This window comes from Triticum aestivum, chromosome 7D (assembly GCF_018294505.1).
Source record: "Triticum aestivum cultivar Chinese Spring chromosome 7D, IWGSC CS RefSeq v2.1, whole genome shotgun sequence".
Classification (NCBI taxonomy): Eukaryota; Viridiplantae; Streptophyta; class Magnoliopsida; order Poales; family Poaceae; genus Triticum; species Triticum aestivum.
Genome location: NC_057814.1, coordinates 216,806,019 through 216,818,661, shown reverse-complemented (window position 1 = coordinate 216,818,661; position 12,643 = coordinate 216,806,019).

Genomic DNA, 12,643 nt, shown 5'->3' with positions numbered 1-12,643 from the left:
TGAACATGTAGAGCAAAAGAGACGAGCCTTGCGTGGCAATAAAATTTCATGCAGACGTCGCTCCATGGTAGGCGCAAAGGCAGCCCCCCCTCCACGCATTTCGGATTGTAATCGAGAGGAAGATATCTGTTCTGAGGGGGATTCAGAAGGAGAAGACAACTCCTATTTACCCCCTGAGGTCTTCGCTCTAACTTGGCATGCTGATGTTGGTTATATCATGCATATGGTGTCTTGCATTGCTTACTTTATACATCAAATATGTCATCTTCTTATTTAGACATCCTTTGTGCGAATGCCATCTGTTTAGTTTATTCATCGTTTATGTGAATTATGCAACGCCATCTTGTTTAGCCAGGCATCATATATGTGAATTTTGCAATGCCATCCTACTTAGCCAGTCATCTTATATGTAAATTATATCAGGCCATCCTTTTTCCCGTTACATATTACATTTGTTAACAACGTTAGTACATTCAACTGCTCTTCGTGTGCATCAGCCATTTGACATAGTGATGGCAAATTCTGGAGTGAAAACAAGGTCTTCAGAGCAGACTATGCTATCTGACAAAGCGCATATCTCGCTGGTTACGGATAGCTCCTCAGAGGAGGATTCAGAGACAGATGACCAGTCCTATCCTCCCCCCCCGAGGTGTATGCTCTAACTTGGCAGGGTTATGTTGCTCATATCGTGCGTATGGTGTCTCGCATTGCTATGTCATTTGATTAGTTTAGACAGGCTTTGTGTGAATGCCACCTGTTCAGTGTCTAATTACCATATATGTGAATTATGCATTGCCATTTTGTTGCAAGACATTATATATGTGAATTGTACAATGCTATCTTGTTGCAAAGGCATTATATATGTGAATTATGCAATGCCATGCTGTTTAGCCAATCATCATGTATGTGAATTATATCATGCTATCATTTTTTTGTATTACGTGCTCCATTTGTCGACAACATTTGTATATTCAACTACTCTTCCTGTGCATCAGCCATTTGAAGCGGTGATGGAAGTATCTGGAGTGAAAACAAGGTATTCAGAGCAGACAATGCTACCTGCTGAAGCAGACATCTTGCTGGTTACAAAGAGCTCCTCAGAGGAGGATTCAGAGACTGATGACCAGTCCTATTTCCCCCCTGAGGTCTATGCTCAAACTTGGCATGGTTATATTACCCATGTCATGCATGTTGTCTTGCATTGCTAGTTTTTACATCATATATGGATTGCCATCTACTTACTTGCTTACTATATAAATCATATATTTGAATTATATCATGCCATCATGTTTACATAGTACATACACATCATCTATCTGAATTATGGCATGGCAACCCATTTAATAAAGACATCATATAGTTATATCATCTCATCCTGTTTAGTGTTTACAGTCATCATATTTCGAATTATGGCATTCTACCCGTGAATGTATGTGAATTATGGCATGCCAACCTATTTAATAAACACATTATATAGTTATGTCATGTCATCCTGTTTACATAGTCTCATATTTTGAACTATGTCTTTCCATCTTTTTTAGTTAGCCATCATAATGTGAAATTGTGTCATGCTATCCTGTTTAGTTAGCCATCATATATGTGAAATTGTGTCATGCTATCCTGTTTGGTTAGACAACATAAATATGAATTATTTCATGCCCTCTTTTATTCCCCACTATCCATTGCACCTGTCTATCATACAATGTCTATACTTTCAATTACTTTTCTTGTTTATCAGCCATTTGAATTGGAGAGCGTGATGGCAGTATCTAAGGGAGTAACAACACGGTCTTCAGAAAAGATAGTGCTACCAGTTGATGCAGATAGAACCACAGTTGTACTTGCCCAAGGACCAGATCCACCATACATAACCCAGACTCTCGCAGATTGTACCCCTACCCAGTTGGACAGAGAACCAGCTACACCCCTTCTAACCCCAACCCCGGCAGATAGTAGCCCAGTTCCAGTTGGCATAGCACCGTCTCCACCACAGAGCACCCAAACACGAGCAGTTAGTAAGGGAACTGCAGTGCCCAAAGCACGAGGACCACCACTCCGAATCCCAACTCAACGCTTAAAGGAGAAGAAGATTTGTTCTCAGGTCGGGTTCTGTAGCTATGGTTCATACTCCTTTGCTCTTGCATTACTGTATTTACTCATACCAACTATTTTCAAATTTGAAGGATGGAATTGAAACTCCAATGGCGCAACAGGTATGTTTTAAACCTGTTTCTTTAACTGGTTTGCTGTTGTAACCTGCTCTATGTTGATTTCAGTTTCAATTGAATAAACAGTTATGTTCTCATGTCATGCACATTACAAGTGTTGTTATTGCTCTATAGTTACCCACACTTATATTCTGTCTATTCTGCTTTGTCTTGAACAAATATTATTTGAACTGTGTCTCTATCTTGATTTGGCAACAAAAACTAGAATGATATAGACCATAAAGTGACCATGGTACATCGATATATGTTTGTTTTATGCTGTTATCCTGTCCACTTTACTACTGAACTCATTTACCAAAATGAGTTTCATATACAACATGGTAAACATGTGATGTGTCTACTTGTTTCTCTTTTAGAATGCGGACAAAATATTGGAGAACAGTACCGCATTATCCAATGGTAAAGGAAGTAATGCAGATAAGGTTCAAGATAGTGAGACATCCCTGTTGGTCTCAAAGAAAGCTGATAAAAACTATCTTGACGACAGTGAGGGAACCCAAAAGTCCTGTCTTGATGTAGTGTTCGAGTTACTGGCCACTACTGTTGGCACAAGCTCTTCGAACTCGCTGCCTGAATCAGTTCGTCTTCTTGAGTCTCAACTTCAAGTTGAAAGACATCGATCAGATGTGCTGCGACAGGAAGCTGAAGGACTGAGGAAGTCCCTGCAGAATTCAGATGCATATTTTCTGGTGCAACAGCAAGCGCTGGAGGATTTAAGCGCCAAACAAGAGAAAGTTAATAAGCTTGCTAAGCATCTTGCCAGCATTATGGGTACCTAGGATATTGTTTCTTGAGATCTTCTGAAGTGGTTTCAGTTCTCGATTTGTTTTGTTGCGGCGTTTATTTGCGCTGGTCACCAACTTTGACAACCAGTGTATATGATATGCTGCTTTGTTCCCTATATTTGCACTGGTGGCGAACTTTGATGCCCAGTGGATGTAATATGTGTAATAGCCGTGATAGCCTAGCGTTAGTTGCTTGCTTATTTATTTCCTTGTTGTCTTGTTTATTTGTTTGCTTGTAGTCATTGCAGTTCTTTTTCCGCGGTTAGCTAGTGGCTGCAATAACCTATTTTTTAAAACTAGGCCACAATAACCATGGGCTAATATTTACTGTAGTGACACTGAGCCTCCTACTGGCCGTAGAAACAGTGGGCCTTCTACGGGCCGTAGAAACAATGGGCCTTCTATGGGCCGTAGAAACAATGGGCCTTCTACGGGCCGTAGAAACAATGGGCCTTCTGCGGGCCGTATCATCAATGGGCCTTATACGGGCCGTATGATCGATTGGCCAAACATGGGCCAAACAGACCGCATTATGGCCGTAAATGGGCTAGAGTTGGAATCGTCCATTCATGGGCCGACCATAACGGGCCATCGTTAATAGGCCGTATTTGATGATGCTATGAAAACGGCCCAACGTATTAGCGGACCACAAACGGGCCGACTGTAACCACGGGCTGAATTTGGCCCACAAGCAGAAAATGACAGTAATGGGCCATAAGTAAACGAATGCTGGAAATGAGCCCAAGAATAAATGGGCTCTGAGAAGGCCGAAAGATAACATGGGCTGGAAACGGCCCAACGGAATAACGGGCCATTAATGGGTATAAAGTGATACACTGTTCATTACGGGCCAGTTTCACCACGGACCGTTAATGGGTGTAAAGTGATACACTGTTCATTACGGGCCAGTTTCACCACGGGCCGTTAATAGGCCAAGAGTTACATAGGTCCTCATATGGGCCGAAAGACGTCATGGGCCATACATGCGCCAGAAGTGAAAACGGGCTGGAATCATATTGGATGGCCCAGATGACGCTACTAGGCCTAATTCGGATAGGGCGTAACGGGCCTTGGGTTAGCGGGCTGTAAATGGGCTATATGCGAACAGGCCGTTAACAGGCTTTCCATGGGTCGGCCCGCCACCTTTTGACCAAGTCAAACGGGCCGGCCTTTTCACAGGAATGGGCCTCTGTTGGGCCGTGCCACGTGTCGACGTATCATAGGCGCCTTCCGTCCAATGAGTGGATGACATCTGCCCCAACGATGAGCCGACACGTGTTTCCTCCAGCCAATGATGATTTTACACGTGGAAAATCCCCATTGGTCGGGGCTGTTAACGGGTTATCGGATCCAAAACCCGACCTGATAGCTTAATGGCGTTCCGTTACGGTGGATGCCACGTGTTGGTCACCCTTGACGAAAGCACTTCTGTGACACGCGATTTATCGTCATGGAAGTGGACACTTCCGTGATGATAATTTTGGTAATGTCATGGAACACTTCTACGACATCACAGGTATGACTATCCTGATTCTGTCATAAAATCATCATGGATGTACATGCATGACAAAAAACGCGACCTACTGTGACAAACACGTATAATCACGGAAGTGTATTTTTTTTGTAGTGCCGCCGGTAAACTATTGGGCTTCATCATTTCCAATAGAGGGATTGAAGCAAATCCAGCCAAAATCCGAGCTCTGTCACAACTGGCTACGCCAACCGAACTCAAGCAGGTCCAAAAACTCGCTGGGTGCATGGCAGCTTTAAGCCGCTTTATCTCCAGGTTGGGAGAAAAGGCGCTGCCGCTCTATCGCCTCCTACGCCGCACCGACAACTTCGAGTGGACAGACACGACGACGACCGGACTGGAAGAAATAAAAGCCCTTCTGGCAAGCAACCCCATCCTGGCCGCGCCGAACGCCGGTGAACCAATGCTCCTATACATATCAGCAACACACCAGGTGGTGAGCGCCGTACTCGTCGTCGAACGAGAACAAGACGGACACAAATTTCCGCTCCAGAAGCCGGTATACTACGTATCCACCGTCCTCACACCATGCAAATCCCGGTACCCTCATTATCAAAAAATAGCATATGCAGTTTTCATGGCATCTCGAAAATTGCGACACTACTTTCAGGAGTGCTCTATTACGGTGGCCTCCGAAGTGCCCCTCAATGATATAATTAACAACCGGGATGCAACGGGCCGGATTGCCAAATGGGCCATTGAGCTCCTGCCATTTGACAATACGTACAAACCACGTCGTGCCATCAAATCCCAGGTACTGGCTGACTTTGTCGCCGAATGGACAGAAGCCGAACTCCCTAAAGAGTACGGCACGTATTCCAACTGGGTGATGCATTTTGACGGCTCCAAGATGTTGGCAGGGCTAGGGGCGGGCGTCGTATTAACGTCCCCCATAGGAGATATCGTCCAGTACGTACTCCAAATATTATACACAGACTCCAACAACGCAGCCGAGTACGAGGCCTTGCTACATGGCCTCCGGATGGCCGTATCAATGGGCATACAACGCCTGGAGGTGCACGGGGACTCAAACCTTGCAATATCCCAAATTAATGGAGACTTTGATGCCAAAGATCCAAAGATGGCAGCTTATCGCAATGCCGTTTTGAAGATGTCGGCTCGGTTCGAGGGACTCGAATTTCATCACATCGCCCGCGAAAGTAACCAGGCGGCAGACGTCCTTGCTCACATCGGCGCTAAGCGCGACCCCGTCCCACCTAACATCTTCCTCGAAAGGCTCTTTAAGCCATCCGTGGTATGGCAAGGGGGAGATAGCAATGACATTCACGTTCCGAACACAAACACAGATAACGAACACGCCGATATCATCGAAGGCTCAACCGCCGAAGTAACGCCATCGGCCCACCTCATAATGGCAGTAATTGCCCCATGGACCGAACCATTCTTGGCCTACTTTAATAGGAAGGAGCTCCCAGAAGATCAGAACGAGGCTCGCCGCATCGTCCGGCGTTTGAAGGCCTATAAAGTTCACGAAGGAGAGCTCTACAAGAAAAGCGCTACCGGAGTCCTTCAAAGGTGTATCTCCGAGGAGGAGGGGCGACAACTCTTGGCAGAAATTCACGCCGGTCTAAGTGGGCACCACACCGCAGCCCGGGCACTTGTCAGCAAGGCCTTCCGTACAGGATTTTATTGGCCTATGGCCCGGGCAGACGCACAGGACCTCGTCCAGCGCTGTGTCGGGTGCCAACGCTTCGCCAACCAAAGCCATATGCCCCCAACCGCTCTACAAACAATCCCCATTACATGTCCCTTTGCGGTCTGGGGCTTGGACATGGTCGGACCCCTTAAAGGGGGAAGCCATAAGAAAAAATATCTGCTGGTCATGGTGGACAAATTCACCAAGTGGATAAAGGCTAGACCAGTTAAAACGGCCGAGTCCGGACCGGTGATTGCATTTATATCCGATGTGGTACACCGTTACGGTGTACCGCACAACATCATCACCGATAACGGTTCGAAATTCACAGCTGAGGAGGTGAAAACCTAGTGTGCTAATCTGGGCATTAAGCTCGATTACGCCTCTGTCTACCACCCGCAAACAAACGGTCAAGTCGAGCGAGCTAATGGTCTTATTATGAGTGGCATCAAACCTAGACTAGTGCGGTCTTTGAAAGAATCAGACAAACACTGGGTCGAGGAGCTCGACTCCGTACTCTGGGGGCTGCGGACCACACCCAACCGTACTACCGGATACACACCTTTCTTCATGGTGTACGGTGCAGAGGCTGTATTGCCCTGCGATATTATACATGACTCACCTCGAGTGCGTATGTACGAAGAGAAAGAGGCAGAGTTGGATCGGTAGGACAGCCTAGACGCCCTGGAGGAGGAGCGCGACGTCGCCAAAGCCCATTCAGCATTTTATCAACAGGAGGCTCGAAGATATCAAAGCAGAGAAGTACGGGCCAAGACTTACAACGTTGGCAAACTCGTTCTACGCTTACCGGAGAAGAAAAAGGACAAACTCAAGCCCAAATGGGAGGGTCCCTTCATAATTGACGAAGTTCTTACCGGAGGAGCGTACCGTCTTCGTGACGCATCAGACAATCATCTAGAGCCGAACCCTTGGAATGCGGCCAGACTCCGAAGGTTCTATGCCTAGCGCCGAACACTTTGTTAGTCTCCTTCTCCCTTACAGTTTCCACAACTCTTTCCCCTTTTACACAATTTTTCCACTGTAAAGTTCTCATTTGGCTTGACCGAATACTGCTGACGTACACATTTTTACAAACGTACGCTCATTATACCTGGGGGCTTCTTTTAACAGAAGCTTGTTAATATTACCTGCCGAGCATTAAGCTCATCACACATACGCGTTGTTCTTTTCCGTGTGTATTTTCTTCACCATTATATGCATCGCTATGACTTAAGTTTTGGCCAAGTTGGGTTGCCTGGCTCCTGTGCTTACCCCTACGTTCCCGATTGTTCGGCTAGGTGGTGAAGGGAGCACCTCTGTGATTGTTACTGCCGGGTCATCCGGATGTGTACCTCAGACTGGGTGAAGCCGAAAGTTAGCGTTCTTAACGGAATATTCGGTCGGTGGATGAAAAATACTTTTTTGCACTCACTCTATTGTGAACCCCCAGAAGCTATACACACTGTGATTTTCACATCACAATTCTGACATGTCTACTAATGCATGCATACCCAGGGAAAGGAACCCTTAATGGAACTATTCTCCCTGGAAGATGTTTCTTACAATCTCAATGTAATATAACATAACTAGCCGGATACAACTTGTCTGTTCAAGCAACTATGACCCCTATGCTTAGTTTTCCACGCATACCCCAGCCTATTCGGCCGAGACGGTATTCGGAAACACTCCGCACCTTTGGGTCTGGAGGTTGAAGCGAAAAGGTCTGCCATGACAAATGATATACAATTCAGCTAGAATTCCATATGGTGAGGAAAGTACATAGTCACTTGGACTCAAACACTTCCTCCTCTATACTGTCCAACAGGCGATCTAACTTACAATCCTGTTGGGAATATTTGGCGGCCACCCCTACTTGGTCATACACAAACTAACGGGAATTTCTTCCCCATTCGGCCCTACCGGTCCGACCCGCGCCATGTGATTAGGATCAAGCTTGGTATAGCGAGTCTTCACCATGGCCGAAGCCTCTCGTGCACCCTCTCGACAGGCCGATATCTTCCATAGCCGGATACACCGTCGTGCTCCTTTGAACCGCTCTACAAGCTCCTCCATACTTCCTGGAGGGGAGGCGGATGGCCATAGAGCCTTGGCAACACTCTGCATCGCCAGCCGCGCTTGTTTGTGCACTTGCGACAACTTTTGTAGCAGATCACTAGATGATCCAGACACCTCCTCTTCAGGACGGCCCGTTAATATACCTGCAATCATAGCTATATCAGTTTCTCCTATCGCCGAACTACTTTCAAAATAGTTCAGATACATACTGAATATGCCGCCCCGCAGCTGCTTGTTCTCCTTCACAGAATCGGCTAGCTGGGCCCGCACATCTTTTAGCTCTTCGCCTAGCTGGGTCTTGCAATCCTGGAGCTGGTTTTTCTCAATAATGGCCTGCTTTAGTACACGATCGCCTGTAGCTTGTAGCCTTTTGTCTTCTTGCTCATTCGCTTGCGCGACCTCCAACGCCTCTTTGAGTCCCCTGGCCATTATGTCACAGTATAGGAAAGACTGTTAGTATTGAGGGCATATAAGTATATTTTCTCGTTGGAAGGATAATATTACCAGGTGGCGCCTTCTTGGACTTTTCCAGTTCGGCGATAGCAGCATTTAGCTGCGTCCGACATTGTTCTAGCTCTTGGGATAGCAGGTTGTTCTTCTCTGTAAGAACCTGGCAATACAACGGTACTCAAGTCAGTTGTACCAATTGCTTTCAGTCCCGGGGGCTACTGGCACATGGTTACCCTATTCGGACAAAGAAAACTTACCCGCACATTTGTTAAATACTGCTTCGTGGCTCTACTAAGCCCGTTTCGAGCAGTCCGGATGTACGCATCAGCCGAGCTAAAGGCATTAAATGCCTCTTCCGAGAACTCAGGGTCTCGTAAAACAGCCCTGCAGCACCGATGATTCATGGCGCTCTCCACTTCAGAGTTGGTAACGGACATATTCTCTGCCTCGGCCGAAGGACAGTCTGGCACTGCTCCTATGTCGGCTCCCGCCTTTCCAACGGGGTCTAAGTCCCGGGCGCTGGGAGTAGGGCTGGCCGGACCCTCGTATTTAGTTCGGTGAACCTTTTTCCTGGTGTCAAACAAGCATACAAGTTACAGTTGGATGTGACTGCTAAAGTATACCTTTATATCCTTACCTCTTTGACGAGGGACCGGCCGCGACTTCACCGACCTTCCTTTTAGAGGCCTTGCTCGGCGCCGGAGCCACTCTCTTTGGAACTGCCCCTGGAGTAGTGTGATGCGCCGAACGCCTCCCCTGTGGAGCACGAGACAGTGCGATGGGTGAGACAGTGCGAGGAAGCTCTTTCGAGAGAGATTTTTTCTGGACGACTTACGTGGGAAGCAGGAAGAAGACCAGGATAATCGGCGATAATGGCCACTTACATGCCATCGTAGCTTGCCTGGTAAAACACCCCTTCCGCGAGTACCACGAATATGTCCGGATCTTCTTCGGACCCAGGATCCAGCTCCCGATTGTGGTCCTCAGGTTGTGGGGCGGGGCTATAAAACCCCTTGGTGATTCTTCGCCAATGCTGTTATAAGCAGATTAGAAATTCATCAAAGGTAATCCGGGAAGCGGAATGAGTAAAGCAGAAGGATTGGGACTTACCCAACTGGGAGGATTATACATAGAATATCCATCTCTGCGATTGATGTGAAGAAATTCCTCTTCCTCCCCTTTGAATAGATCGGCCAGTATTTTGGCCAGAGCGGCGGGGGTACCCGGACCTTTTTGACCGCAGCGGGAGGCGCCGTCCTCCCCGTTGTAGTGCCACATTGGGAGCCCTCTATATTGAAGCAGCGGAACCCCTCGTGTTATGGAGGTCGCCATTACCTCAACCATTGTTAATCCGGACTGGGCGAGCGTCTTTATCTCGCCCAAGAGTTGACGAACCTCTGCACTGTCGTCCTCCTCAAGGCTCCGGGGGCGCCAATTGTGGCGTTTCTTTAGCGGAACGCTTGCAAATTCAGGGAGACCCTTTCGAACTGCGTCGGGAAGTGCAACGTCCTCGATGTAGAACCATTCGGAAGGCCATTCTTTGGATGCCTTCCTTGGTGTGCCGGACAGGTATCCGGTATCGGCGATGCGCCATACTTCGGCTCCGCCCACTTAAAATATTGACCCCTCATGGTTACGCGGGACAAGACAGAACAATTTTCTCCACAGTTCAAAATGGGCTTCAACACCCAGAAATAGCTCGCATAAAGCAAGATAGCCTGCGATCTGCAGGATAGAGGTGGGAGTGAAGTTATGCAGCTGAAGGCCATAATATTCCAAAAGCCCTCAGAGGAATGGATGGACTAGAAATCCGACGCCTCTTATCAGATAGGGGACGAAGCACACTCGCTCCCCTCGGACGGATTAGGGGAGTCCTTCGCCTGAGCCACACCATTGAAGGAAGCCATCCCTGCTCGAACAGGGACCAGATCCGCGGGAGGAAGAAATCCCTGCGTTTGCAACTTCTCTAACTGATTGTGAGACACAGAGCACTTCTCCCACTCGCTTTTCTTTGGGCTGGAGCGGGAGGAGGAGCGGGGAATTCTAGCCATGCTAGAATGGTTTCTCCTAGCAGTCTCCGGGGATCTTCTCGGTGTGGTGTCGCATGGATCTGAGATCCAGTATCTTTAATAGGCGCGCTCCCTCGCGTGGACGGGGTGTTATTTGCAAAAATACCCTGACCTTCCGCATTCGCTCGACATGTGGAAGGCGAAGTTATTAGCGTGCAGAAGCCGAGGGGGACAATATTGAGTCAACAACCGAATACATTACTTGGAGAAGGGAACCCGCCTTGCCATGTCGAAGACAATCCGAACGCCGAACACCTTGTCATTGAAGCCTGGTTCGGGGGCTACTGAGGGAGTCCGGGACTAAGGGGTCCTCGGGTGTCCGGTCTGTTATCCGTGGGCCGGACTGATGGGCTGTGAAGACATGAAGACTGAAGACTGCACCCGTGTCCGGATTGGACTCTACTTGGCGTGGAAGGCAAGCTAGGCGACCGATTATGAAGATTTCCTCCTATGTAACCGACTCCATGTAACCCTAGATCTCTCCGGTGTCTATATAAACCGGAGGGCATAGTCCGGATAGGACAGATTCATTACCATATACTCATAGGCTAGACTTCTAGGGTTTAGCCATTACGATCTCGTGGTAGATCAACTCTTGTAACACTCATATTCATCAAGATCAATCAAGCAGGAAGTAGGGTATTACCTCCATAGAGAGGGCCCGAACCTGGGTAAACATTGTGTCCCCCGTCTCCTATTACCATTGATCCTAGACGTACAGTTCGGGACCCCCCTACCCGAGATCCGCCAGTTTTGACACCGACATTAAGACCGATGAATTGTGGGTTTATGATCAAGTTTATCTATGAACAATATTTGAATCTTCTCTGAATTCTTTTATGTATGATTGGTTATCTTTGCAAGTCTCTTCGAATTATCAGTTTGGTTTGGCCTACTAGATTGATCTTTCTTGCAATGGTAGAAGTGCTTAGCTTTGGGTTCAATCTTGCGTTGTCCTTTCCCAGTGACAGCAGGGGCAGCAAGGCACGTATTGTATTGTTGCCATCGAGGATAACAAGATGGGGTTTATATCATATTGCATGATTTTATCCCTCTACATCATGTCATCTTACTTAAGCGTTACTCTGTTCTTATGAACTTATACTCTAGATGCATGCTGGATAGCGGTCTATGTGTGGAGTAATAGTAGTAGATGTAGGCAGGAGTCGGTCTACTTGTCACAGACGTGATGCCTATATACATGATCATACCAAGATATTCTCATAACTATGCTCAATTCTATCAATTGCTCAACAGTAATTTGTTCACCCACCGTAATACTTATGCTCTTGAGAGAAGCCACTAGTGAAACCTATGGCCCCCGGGTCTATTTTCCATCATATTAATCTTCCAACACTTACCTATTTTATTGCCTTTTATTTTACTTTGCATCTTTATTATAAAAATACCAAAAATATTATCTTATCATATCTATCACATCTCACTTTCGTAAGTGACCGTTCAGGGATTGACAACCCCTTTATTGCGTTGGTTGTGAGGTTTTTATTTGTTTGTGTAGGTGCGAGGGACTTGGGCGTGGCCTCCTACTGGATTGATACCTTGGTTCTCAAAAACTGAGGGAAATACTTACGCTACTTTGCTGCATCACCCTTTCCTCTTCAAGGGAAAACCAACACAGTGCTCAAGAGGTAGCAAGAAGGATTTCTGGCGCCGTTGCCGGGGAGGCCTACACCAAGTCAAGTCAAGATTTGACTCCCGACAACGAGCCATTTCTGGCGCCATTGCCGGGGAGTCTACGCAAAAGTCAACATACCAAGTACCCATCACAAACTCTTATCTCCCGCATTACATTATTTGCCATTTGTCTCTCGTTTTCCTCTCCCCCA